This window comes from Pseudopodoces humilis, chromosome 5, assembly GCF_049639895.1.
Source record: "Pseudopodoces humilis isolate 2021_Gansu_Grassland_sample_001 chromosome 5, ASM4963989v1, whole genome shotgun sequence".
In the NCBI taxonomy this organism is placed as follows: Eukaryota; Metazoa; Chordata; class Aves; order Passeriformes; family Paridae; genus Pseudopodoces; species Pseudopodoces humilis.
Window position 1 is genome coordinate 42,373,498 of NC_142204.1, and position 12,463 is coordinate 42,385,960.

Sequence of the window (12,463 nt, forward strand, 5' to 3'; positions counted from 1 at the left end):
CTTAATGGTCTGGAACATTTTTGCATTAACAATTTGCATATTCCTAATGAAAACACTGTGAGGTATTTCACTGTCAGCTGTTTGCCAGTCAGAAATATCACCTTGCAACAGAAAAGCAGTTTTTTTCTCCATGTGCCCTTATTCATGTTTTTGCTTCTTGTTATTTTTTGCTTAGAATTGAAGCTGATATAAAATAAGGTACATAAGTATGTTTTTCTTTGTGTATTTTTGCACAAGACAGTAAGGTAGCAAACCTGAGCCTTCTATGTTTAGTAGCACAAGTCCAACTTAAAAATGCAGGAGTTTGATGTGTTTCAGCGAAAGCACACTCATATATTAAAGGAGGAAATTAAAGGTATCAGGACTAAGTGCAGATTTAGATACAGAGGACTATTCAGTAGAATTAATGAACATTATCCTTTTATTCTTAAGCAGTGCATATAAGAGTTATTTTATTCCAGGCCATTACTATTGCCTGTATCCAGCATGAACTGTGGAAAATGTACAGTGATTTGCATTTTATAAAAGAGAAGGTATGTTTGTGTTAGAATCAGAAATATGAAATATTTAGTAATTTCACTCTTGGAGTATCCCAGCTGATATGGCAACTATTATATTTTTATTAAGTAAGAAAGATTATCTTTCATCTTAATGAATGTCTTGTACTTTTACTTTCTAATGAGATAAAATGCCTTCCACAGCAAATTTGGTTATAAGTTTTGTCAGTAGAAGTCTGCCCTATTTAACATTGTTCTTTCCAGAACTTCTCTGTCTTGAGGTTATTACAGAATGCTGTAATTTTGGGGTTTTTTTGTGGCATTGTTAGTTCTGTGTCAGTACATATGACATCAACACTGGAGTTAGAGAAAGAGAAGAAAGAGAATATATTTTTTTTTTCTCTTCCAAATAGTTAATGCACTGTAATGAAATCAGAACTAAATTTTTGGGCACTTAGCAGAACAGAAGAGGATCCTTCTGAGGAAATGGTTTCTTGCCAAGTTCAAATCAATCAAAATACTTTGAAATAACGTACATTCCAGATTTTTCCTTATGGAAATGTTTTTCGTTTCCAAGGTGAGACCTGTTCATGCTCTATTTACTAATTTTTTTTTTAATCTTATTGCCTCTTCTCTCAAATTAATACCCAAAACATGAGACAACTGAACAAGCAGAAAAAGTCTGTCTTCACATCTCCTGTTGCAATTAATTTTCCACACAGATAAAAATTGAAGAAGAGAATTCACCTTTACCGTGGTTCTTCACAGGGGTGAATTTTTGTTTCTGAACCATTAGTTTCCTTCTCTCTAGTAAGAATATTTAGTCATTTGTATGAAGAGAAACAACTGCATGGAGATATTGATGTTTAAGACAATCACCTGGCATGTACGAAGGGCAGGTGATTTCAGAAAAATCTCCACATTTTCAGTAAATATCAGACATGTTCTTTAATCTAAGGATCCCTTTTCGGGCTGATTATCCACAACTTCCCAATGTTCAGTGCTTTGTCAAGAGGCCATCGCATGTCTGGGTGGCATTGCTTATCCTGAGTTTCTTCATCTTATAAGTTCAAGGTAGTTAAACCTCTCCTGGGATCTTCATTTTCTTAATTTTTTTTAGGAGTTTTCTCTGAACACCTGATAGTCCCACTTATTTTTCAAGCATTTTTTTCATACCTATATAACCTATGCACGGCCACCATTCTTCAACTTCCTATCACACAAATTAGCCTAACATTCCCCATTCTAAAAACAGACTGAACCAAAACAGTATTCTCCCAGGTCCTATGTTAAACAGACAACTACCCTTATTTGAATTAAGTTTCCGTTAACTGAATTTTAATAATTTCTTTCTGTCCTTGACAGATTGCTCCATCTCTACTATACAAATACATGCGCTTCACAAGCATGGCCATGAACAAATGTTGGTTGATAGGTGTTTTCTTCTCCTTCCAAGGAGAAGAACAGGCAAGGGAGGCTCATAACTTGCAATGCCTCCCTTCAGAAGGAAGTTTACAGCTCTAGTCTTGAGTTAAAGAGCCAGTTAAACAGCTGAAAGACATGCAGTCCAGAGCTCTGCCTGTTGTCTTGGGTTATGTGGGTGTGTGGGAGTGTGTGGGTGTGTACCTGTAACAAAAGAAAAGCACCTGCTTTAAAAACCTTTGGTTCTCTCACATATTTCCTAAACTGGAAACACAGGTAGTTTCTATAAAAAAAAATAATAGGTGTCTTTAAAACATTCAGTCCCTAGCTTTTGAAAAACTACAACATCAATTCAACAATTTTTCCTCTGTTTTTCTGAAAATTATTATTAGCAAATCTGAAAGTGAAAAATGAGCCTGTGACAAATAAGGTCAGACTTGTTCCCAAATATAATTTGCTCTTAGCATGCTGGTATTACTGTTATGTCTATTATGACATTTCTATGAATAAAATAGTTACTATTGTAAGATCTATTTCTATTCCAAGTGATCTTTTTTAATTTTTTCCCTAGAAATATTCAACCAGAATGCAATTTACAAGTATTACCTAGTTTTTATGTTGCAGGGTCTTTTTTCTCTTATATACTTACATACACACATTCATACATATATAAACATGCATATATTCATTTTTACTTTTCTACAGTTTTGAATCTGCCAGTTTGAATTATGAAATCATATAACTGCTGCAAAAAGAGCAAGCAATTCTGTTGCATCAAAAAAAGACTCAATATACAAACTTATGATGATTATAAGAACATTTCTTTACAGTGAAAAGATTACTATTTCAAATATTAAGTTGCAGTGACAAGGTCCCCTTTGCAATGTAGCTTTATATATTTCAATCTTTTATAATCTCATCATTCTGTGAAAATGCTGTCAAAAAAATGAATGCAGTATGTTTTTCGATAACCCTGGAATCACTATGTGTAGAGCACAGAAACAGACCAAAGAAGAGATATAGAAGTAAAAGAGAAAAGAAATCCTAATGGTCCTTCCATATGAGACTCTAGGAAGCATATGCTTGAATGAGTAAGAAAATCAAGCTGCAGTGATTCGACATCAATGTTATTTTAGAGCAGCTACTGCAGATGAACAGAATTTCTGTAAACCAACAAGACAGGCAACCACTTTAAGCACACAGGTATAATCACAGATGAAAAACTGTGCCTCGTAGAATATTTAGTCTTTTGCCATCATGAAAGTCATTCTTCTGTTTTCTAGTTCTGGAAGGTGAATTCTACATTCTTATAAAGATTACATGGAATTGCAAAATTGCTAAGCAATTGGGTTTTGTGTCTACCTGCTCTTATAGAGAAATACATCCATTTCTGTAAGAAGGTTTGGTGGTTTTTTCTTTCATAGGAAAACATTGCATTTAATAGGATAAACATTACATGTGTACACAGGTGAATAAATATTTTACAGGAGAAGTATTAAATAAGTTTTCCATTGAGATGGTCTGGAATAGTTGGAAGACATTTACGTTTGTAGAATCCTCTCTGTTAGTGAGTGGAAGGGATTGTAGTAGTGTCAATTTGCTGCTGATAAATCTGTATCCTTTGACAGAACTCCATATGCTGTATTAAAAGCATAAGCACAGAGAAAAAAAATGGCTCCAGAAAAACATGTTTTAGCATAAGAAGTTTTCTTTTGTGCGTTTGTTTGTTTGTTTGGGGGTGCTTTTTTTTTGTGCTTTTTTTTCCCCTTTTTTTCTACTGGGTTGTTTGTTGGGGGTTTCTTCCCTCACAAATAGCAATTATTAGCAATACAAAGAGTAAGTCTGATGCTAATAAGGATTTCTATACTGGCAACAGAAAATACAGCAATGTCAAGAGTGTCTGTTTCCATCATGATTTTCCTAGGGGACCAGTATGAAATTAACCTAGTTAGCAGTCACAGCCAGTGCATAGCAGGTTCCCCTAAAATTTCCTTTTCAATAAAAGCAGCCTCATCTCTTGGAAACATCACATGGTTCCATAAGGAACATGAAAGCCAAATGTATGGGGAATTTTGTTGTTGAAATAATTTTTATCAAAATATTGTTATTGTTGTTATTATTATCTCTCATAAGTGAAGACTAGACCATCTTTCAAGTAGCCAAGTATTCTGTATCATTTCACATACTCTGCATTTTTATGATATAATTTAAAATTAAGAATTATATCAAGAGCTTGACATAGAATGAATTTTTTTAATTCCTTTTTTTGTTCTTAATTTGTGTCCTCAGGCAAAAGTAAAAAATACAGTTCACCACTGAGTTTCCCAGTGGATTATTGCAGTATCCTTTTAGAGTATAAGAAAGATGTTGGAGCTCAGAAAGATGCCACAAAACTTTCCTATGTAGATATCATAGTGTAACAAATTTTGATATATCATCATGTTTAAATTCCATTCTGGGTAACCGGATTCAGAATAACAAATTTCTCTGTGTTTTGACTGAGAATTTCAAGTCTGTCTCTGAGGTGAAGTGTGGGTCTCCTGTTGACAGTACTGGAGACTACGGGGACTTCATTAGATACAGTATCTGTAGAAAAAGAGGCACGTTTATAGGTGGTGTCCAGAGGAATGGTGCAACAGGGAAAGATTTGAGATATGCAATGATCAAGGCCGTCAGGATTAGCATGATAACAGGATGCAAAGAGAAATGCGTTTTGCTGGTTTTTTTCAATTGAAGAATTCTTTCAAGAAACTCAAAGAATTGCAGTTAGTCATTCATGAATCAACATTTGTAATCATCAGCCTAATCTGAGGCAAGGGGCAAATCAGAAGACTGTCCAAAATGTGGGTATCATAGTAATTGAAGGATGTGAGCGATAGTTTTGATTTTTTGAACATCATACTTCCAACTGAAATATTTTCCTTGATCCTAGGCAGTAGAACTTGGATTAATAGTAGTCAATTGATGGCATCTCTGCCATGATAATCCAGCTTTATCAACTGCGGGAAATGTCATCAAAGTTTATGACTTGGCAGTTTCTAATTCACAGTTGAATATTCTGCCTAAAAAAAATCTGGGGAATAAAAAAGCTAAACTTGCGAGTTTTTGAAATGCATCTAAAAATATCACATCATATTGCTTGGGTCTGCTCATACAGAGATTTCTGTGCTAAATGGGGAAAAGTGTGATTAATTTCCAGAAACAGTGTGAAAGTTGTTGCAATGGTCAGTTTGTGTAAGCACAGTTTGCATAATTTACAAACTATGGTTTGGTCCAATTAATTTTGTAAGTATGAATGCTGGATTAATTTTGGACCAAGGTTTTGAAAACTAATCTCTTGTTTACTTGATAATGAAGTTGTTATTAAAAAGATTAAAAACATCCTCAACATAGTACAAGAGGCTGAGCTGACAAGATAGAAATGAAAGGGAGACTGGCCTAAGGTTGCATGTGGATTTGAATGACAAGAGTAATAGAAGTTTCAGAGTTTTGTCAGGTCAGAATCTTTGGCAGCATGAAGCTTACTTATCCCTTCAATCTTGCACTACCTGCAACTTGTTAATCACTTGCAGTTCCTATACATCAGTACTTTTCATCCATCTCTCTGAAAAAAAAACAAAAAACATGATGGATAAATAGAAGCATTATGAATAAAGCAAGGATATTTGCCAAGCTTGTTTTTATATTTTTCCTTGGGTCCTTTGCACTGTTTAATGACTAGAGGCATAATTCATCTTGTTTTTATAAGAACATTAATATAATGCTTTGCTCTTTTTTGTTTTTATTTTCCTGTTTTTACGTCTAAATGTGGTTAGACATGAGTGACAACCCATTTTCTAGGACCACTGGAAATATGCCACAAAACATACATAAAGAGGCTTTCTCCTCTGAAGACATTTTGATAGATTTATGTGCATGATGCAATATCATGCAGGAATATCCAAGTGTTTTTTGAGAGACCCAGTTTGGTTACTTCCTCATCTGAGCATTGCTTAACCCAGACAATATATCTTGTTAGTTAGACCCTTGGACTTTCTCCTTCTTCGCATCAGCTGCCAAAGTACAAGGTTTCACATGTTATATTCAGTTGCATTTTGACCAAAAAATTCCAGTGGGGACACTGTAGCACTGAGGTCCACTATTTAGGAAAATACTGTTTTACAAGGGTCTCAGGTAGTATTTTTCTGACTATTTTTGCAGATTTTTGATTTATGCAAAATATGAGCTTGTAACACCTGAAAAATTAAAAGTTGACCCCTGAAACAAACTGATAAGAGCTGATTCTGAGACAGATGATCTAGATGAAAAGACTGTAGAATACTTCCAAGGGTTCTGCTCTAATAACTGTATCAGAGGTCTCTTGACTTCAAGCAAAACAAAACATTCCACAAGTGAGACCTTCTCTTTTGGACAGACTGTGAAATCCCATGGTTTTTCCATCTGATATTCTTAGTGCAAAAGATAGGTATCTGGGAATTTGGATAGAGTTTATGTATCTTAAGTTAATCCTTTTCTATATTTTTCCTGAAACTGTTAATTAATATCTGTATAATCTAAGATATAGTAATAAAGGTGATTTCTGTCATACATCCCTCCTGGTACTCTCCACATTTCCCATTATTGTACACCTGTATCTTTTAAGCATGCATATGATGAGCATAAAGCATTATGAAATTTATAAATTGTAGTAATGGGTAGTGACTAGAAATCTGAAATCTGCTCACTGTTCTGCTCATAGATTCTAACAGCTTTCTGGCCCATCTTCCTTTCTTCGTAAAGTTAAAACAACAATCTATTTCCACTGTAAATTTGTGGTGAGATTTTTTTGAATGGTGGAAAGAATGGCATTGGTAACCATGTTTCTGTTGCAGATGCATTTATATGCAGGTTATTATTATTCAATTATTATTAAATATGTGCCATGTCTGTCTTTTAAAAGGACACTTGATTCAATGTAGACATTCTCTGACAAAAGAAAGTATTTAATTAAATTTGAGTTAAGGTTGCCCATGTATTTGTGCCCTACCTAAGAATTAGGGCCGGTGAAATGTAAAGTTTTAAAATCAGAAAATTCTGAATTGTAGGAGATGGAGTTGTTAGTCTGCAGCCTTTGAGCAATATCTTTAGAAGTCTACAGTTATACAGATTCACACCTAGTCTTAGACAACAAGGTCAATTTGAGAGCAAATAGGATGATATCTAACAATTTTTTTTTCTCTTTTCAATGTAAAGGTGTGGCTAAATGAATTACAGAGGGTTGAAGCTATCCCAAATAACTGTTATAGTGGGTTATGACTAGGAAGAACCCCCAAATAGGCAAGGTTTTACAATCTTTTTATCGATTTCCATAAATTAAGTTGATTTTTCTGCAGGATTTTTATTCTCACAGCACTGAAATATCTATGTCAAGAGACGGCTTGATCTTTTTTGCACTGATACTGCATTGAGACACTCATACATATCTCTTTCCTTGAGTAAAGCCAGTACAGGCTCAGACACAGATCTCCTTACACCACAAATCTTCTCCAGCTAATCCTGTCCCCATTCAATATCACTGCACTTAGGACAGTGAACAACTGGTTGAAATTCATGTGGATTTTTGCCAGCAAGGGAGGAAGAATACAGTCAATATTTCACTCTCATATTTTAGCATTCTTTTTCTAGATATTCACAAATTTAAGTTACATATGCATCAGCTCCTTGTGTCCTGGCTTTCAGATATCTAAAAGTCACTGGATTAAACATTCTGGAAAGGAACACGATATATTTAGATCCTGGTAAAAGACAGTTTTGTCAGACATTTGTTATGTACCACACGCTTCAGATCCAAACAAACACGATTTTACTGCATGCCAAGGTAGGTTGCCAAGAAATGTTTTACACAGAGTGTGGAGAAACAGGAAGGGGGGATTATGTAGCTGTTAGGAGCTGCTGTAAATTCTCGAGGTCATGAAAAAAGTTTGTGGAATTGAGCAAAGTGAAAAGAATGCATGGGATTCAGTAAGAAAAATAAGGTAAGGTCAGGAGATACTTTCTTGATTTAAAGCCCTGGAGTTGGGATCTGAAGTAGATGACAGACAGAAAGGGTTTCTCTGTAGTGCTTGCTGCTGGCAGTGATTATAGTGTCCTGGGACTAAGCAGTAGGAAACAGAGACATTGTGAATACCAGAGGGAACAGGATCAAGAACAGGATCTGCAAGAATTTCAGCAGATATTTCATCCCAAAAGTAAAATATAGTTTAATGGCTTTCTTTTGAACTGGGGGATGTCTGTGGCATTGTTTTGTATAGGAAAAGTGAATAGCTTCGTTCTCTGTTTGTCCTAGAAATCTGGGACTTGGAAGAGAAAAAAATACTGCCAAACCACCAGTCACCCAGCAAAATAGGAAAAGAGATTATGATAACTCATCAAGGATCCAGTAGGGCCTGTGGAAGCAAAACCAGAATAAATGTTACCGAAAAATGCATCATTCATCTCTGGAGCAGCTACACTCATGCAATGACATTGTACAAGAGATGATTACTGATGAGGTGATAAAAGGCAGTAGGGAGCCATGAATAAATCTATCCAAGGAAAGTCACAAACACATGATTCATCAAAAAGGAGTATCTTTAGAAACATTTCACTGCTTCAAACTGTTATGCAAGGTTTCCTTTATGAAAAAATTTCTAAGCATGAAATCAAATAAGTTCCTTGTTCCTTTCTCTTAACAAAGTAATGCTCTAATTTTTACCTTGAAGAGAATCCATAGTGGGAAAAAAAAAAAAAACCAAAACCCAAAACTAAACTGTTTAAAAAAAAGTACAACTATGAATTTTCTAAAGTTTTCAAACTTTATAACATTATGAAAATGAAATGGCAGATTGCCACACAATTTGCATCATAAGATACAAGGTAGGTGTTTTCATGCTGCAGGATAATTACAAATAAATCATCAGTTTTTACCTACAGGGACAAGTACTGAAACTGCACAACTATAATTAACAATAAGTAATAAATTGTAAAGATAAATAGTTGAGAATGACTCTAGCTGATAAAACTTTAGGCTGTAAGAAGGAGAGAAAAACGGGAAAATCAAAGGAGAAAACAAAAAACACAGATGTTTAAACATTAATTTGACTTCAAACAAAACCTTCAGAGTTCCAGATCTTACCCAATAGCTGTCTAAATAAATAAATAAATTTTTTCTCAACAGAGTTTTAGAAGTGCATGGTGGATAATAGTGTGAATCTGAAAAAGTAATAACATCCACTAATATCAGATGTTTTAATATGTAACACAGAGACTGCATGTGAATACAGTATTTCTACATCTGTAGTTAGGGAGCTGAATGTAGAGTTAGATTGGTGTTATGGGCATTTAACTGATTGGAATAGTGGTGCTACACAGAAAAACTATTACCAACTTCTGGTGACTGGGGGTACTCAGGATTTCTGGATTGTGGCATAATTTCAGATCTGGATAATACTGCACACCACAGTATGAAGACCTCTGTCTCAGATGAACTCATGAAGTTTGCATCTTCCACAACTTATATCTTTGAAATAAAGTTTTCATTACACACTCCATGTGTTTATCCTTTATCACATAAACTATCCTTCCCATACTATATAATTCATTTTTTAGCAGGAAATTGTCATCAATATTTAAATAACACCTTCCACACCCACTAGAAAAGGATGTCAGATTAATCCTGAGATACTTTTTGTCTTAAAGAATGGCTACTCATCAAATGTACTTTAACCAAAAATATAAAAAACATATTTTTCTTGTTCGTAACATTAGGTCTCATTTAAATTCTGAATGAAGCAAAAGCATGCTCAGAAGAATATGCACCCTCTAAAAACTCCTGTGTTCACAGGATACATCAATGGATACATTGCCAATGCGGACAGATACTTTGTCTTTATACTTTGTGTTGCATGTTGAGCTTGAAGTTTTATTTGTTCTTTACTTTCTTTAAATCTGAGATAACTCCTTAATGGCATTTTTCAGTGTTGATAATAAAGAAAAACCTGTTCTGTTTATTTTTAGATAACATGGACATGTTCAAAGTTTCCTATCAGAATAAATAATCTTTGAATTCATATTGCTTTTATTATCTTTGGTTATTGTTCCATTTAGAAAGTTTAGCCTGTGCTTAAGCTTCATTGAAGTATAAAACAGGTATGACTTACTACAAAGTCATTAATAAATAATTTCCCTAACCATTAGCAAGTATGAGCAGAAGAAAGTGGAAGAAAGAGAAGAAAGTGGGTTTTGACATCATACATTTTATGAAGCATTTCTCTCATAGGTTCTAAATTATGTAAACAGCTGGTTAAAAATATGCACCTTTTTCCCATTAGGATCTTTGTTTATGCTATATCTGTATTAAAATAGCACCTAAGGAATAAGAACATAATATTAAAATGGGAGTATTCTTAAACTCTGAAATAGTATATTTTATTACTTAAAAAACCCCAAACCAAAGAAAAAACAAACAAACAAAAAAGAAAACTCTGTACAATTAAAAATTTATTGGTTGGAATTTAAAAATCTTTTAATGATGACAAGTATTATTTATTATTCATGTCAAAGAAGGAATCCTAAAGGTCTTAAATCATGGAAGAAAAAGCAGAAACTAAAATCCAGGCACCTACTGATCTTAGATTACTTTTCACAATTACCCACAGACTAGCAGTCTTCAGAATTGAGTGTATCATCATGGACAATAGGGTGATAACAGCTGCTAAAATAAAATGGATCATGGTTGTATAGGGATTTGTAAATAATCAAGAGTACTATAAAGAGAGTTAGTCTCACCAAACTGAGACTCATTGCCGACACCTCCAGGGAAAGCGTGAATGCTGAGAGAATGTGCAAGTTGCTCCTTTGAATTAGCTTTTCCTTGTGTAGTGTGGGAGCTATTTCTAGAGGTTATCAAAGATTAGGTGATCCATTCGGTGTGGTTGTGCATCATGTGTGATCAGAATCAAATAACCAAAGTGAAATGAAACCAGCAGTGCATTAAAGAGTGGAATAGAAAGCCCAGCCTATGTGGTGAATCTCATTTATCTGTTTTGAACAATGAAGGCTTTCTTCTGAAAAGCCCTTTCAGGAAATGAAGGACTTGACAAAGTCAGAGATCTATGTTTTAACACTTATCTACATTAGAGCAAACCCTTAATCAAGATGTGGAATGCCAGAAGTGGAGATGCAAGAGATGTCAGAAACAGAAGTGGTAGTGGAACAAAACCCAAGACTTTGTAATGTAAATGAAAAGAAACAGACAAATAAGTTTTATCCAAAATTAACTATTAACATGTAAAGCTTTTAGATTCAATATCTCTGGGCAGCTTACTGTGCTTCTTTTCTCTTCAGTGCTTTTCAAGGTAACTTTGCTTGTATTTTAGCTAAATCAAGTAAGTAACAGGCATCTTAAACATCTAAGACAGCCCCCTATAATTTTATTTATCTTTTAGTGTTTTGAATAACTTTTTTTTTTCTAAATTCCTTGAAAGATTCCAGACATGTCTACTCATTTATTACATATTGACAATTACTGAAAAGAATGCTTTGGAGATTGTAAAACTGGCCACTCAAAAATTTGATGAATGGCATTTTTTTTTATCTGTTTAACCTTATTTAGATTATATGTGGATTTGAGATAGGGTCTAATGATAAAATTGTTAACCAGTTTTCTGCCTTCCCAATAAAAACAGCATGTTGTGCAAAAGCTCCATTATATACTGATGTAGTGATAAAGCAATAATTTAAATTTCATATTAAGTAAAGGGAGGGAGAAACACATCTGCAGGAAAGGTCTTATTTACTGAGGGTGGGGTCTGATATTGTAGATAAGCTTATCTAACTCCTATTTCCTTATCTTAGACTGTATGTCCCATCTACCACATGATGCTGGCTTACTGGCTTTTCTCTTTGTCTTACTGATTGTTTTTTAACCAAAACTGTTCATGGAATTAATGTATGAGAAATAGTTTTACATTTATATGGGATAGATTACTTTTTTCCTGCTATTTTTATCATTAGAAAGGACCTCAAAAACTGCAGCTGGCAGAAGACATGCAGCAGAATTGGGAGCCACACTCTGGAAGCTATGAAATCATTTTTCCTTTAGACACACTTTGAATTTTCTTTTCTTTTTTTGTTTATTTCTCTCTCAAACACAGAACATTTAGGCTTCCCAGAAAACAGTCCAGTCTTTAACTAGGTATCTACATCCTGTTTTCAGGAGTTAAAGAAAAATAGGGAATAGAAGTAGGAAATAATAGGAAGTGTCCAATGTTTTGTTTCTCTTGGCAATTAGTCCATCCAAAGAAATAATTATTGATACTCATCTGAAATGAAGGATAGGATGTATGACCTTCATAATAAATTCTTAGATTTCCTGGGTGAATAGGCTCTTAAACCCTTTTCTTAAAATGGAGCTATTCTCATTATTCCAGTGGACATAAAAGAGGAGAGAAAGTCAGACTGTAGTGGTTTATTTGGATACTCAGCTGGGAGTAACATGATTCTAATTCTGCCTATTAAGCATGATA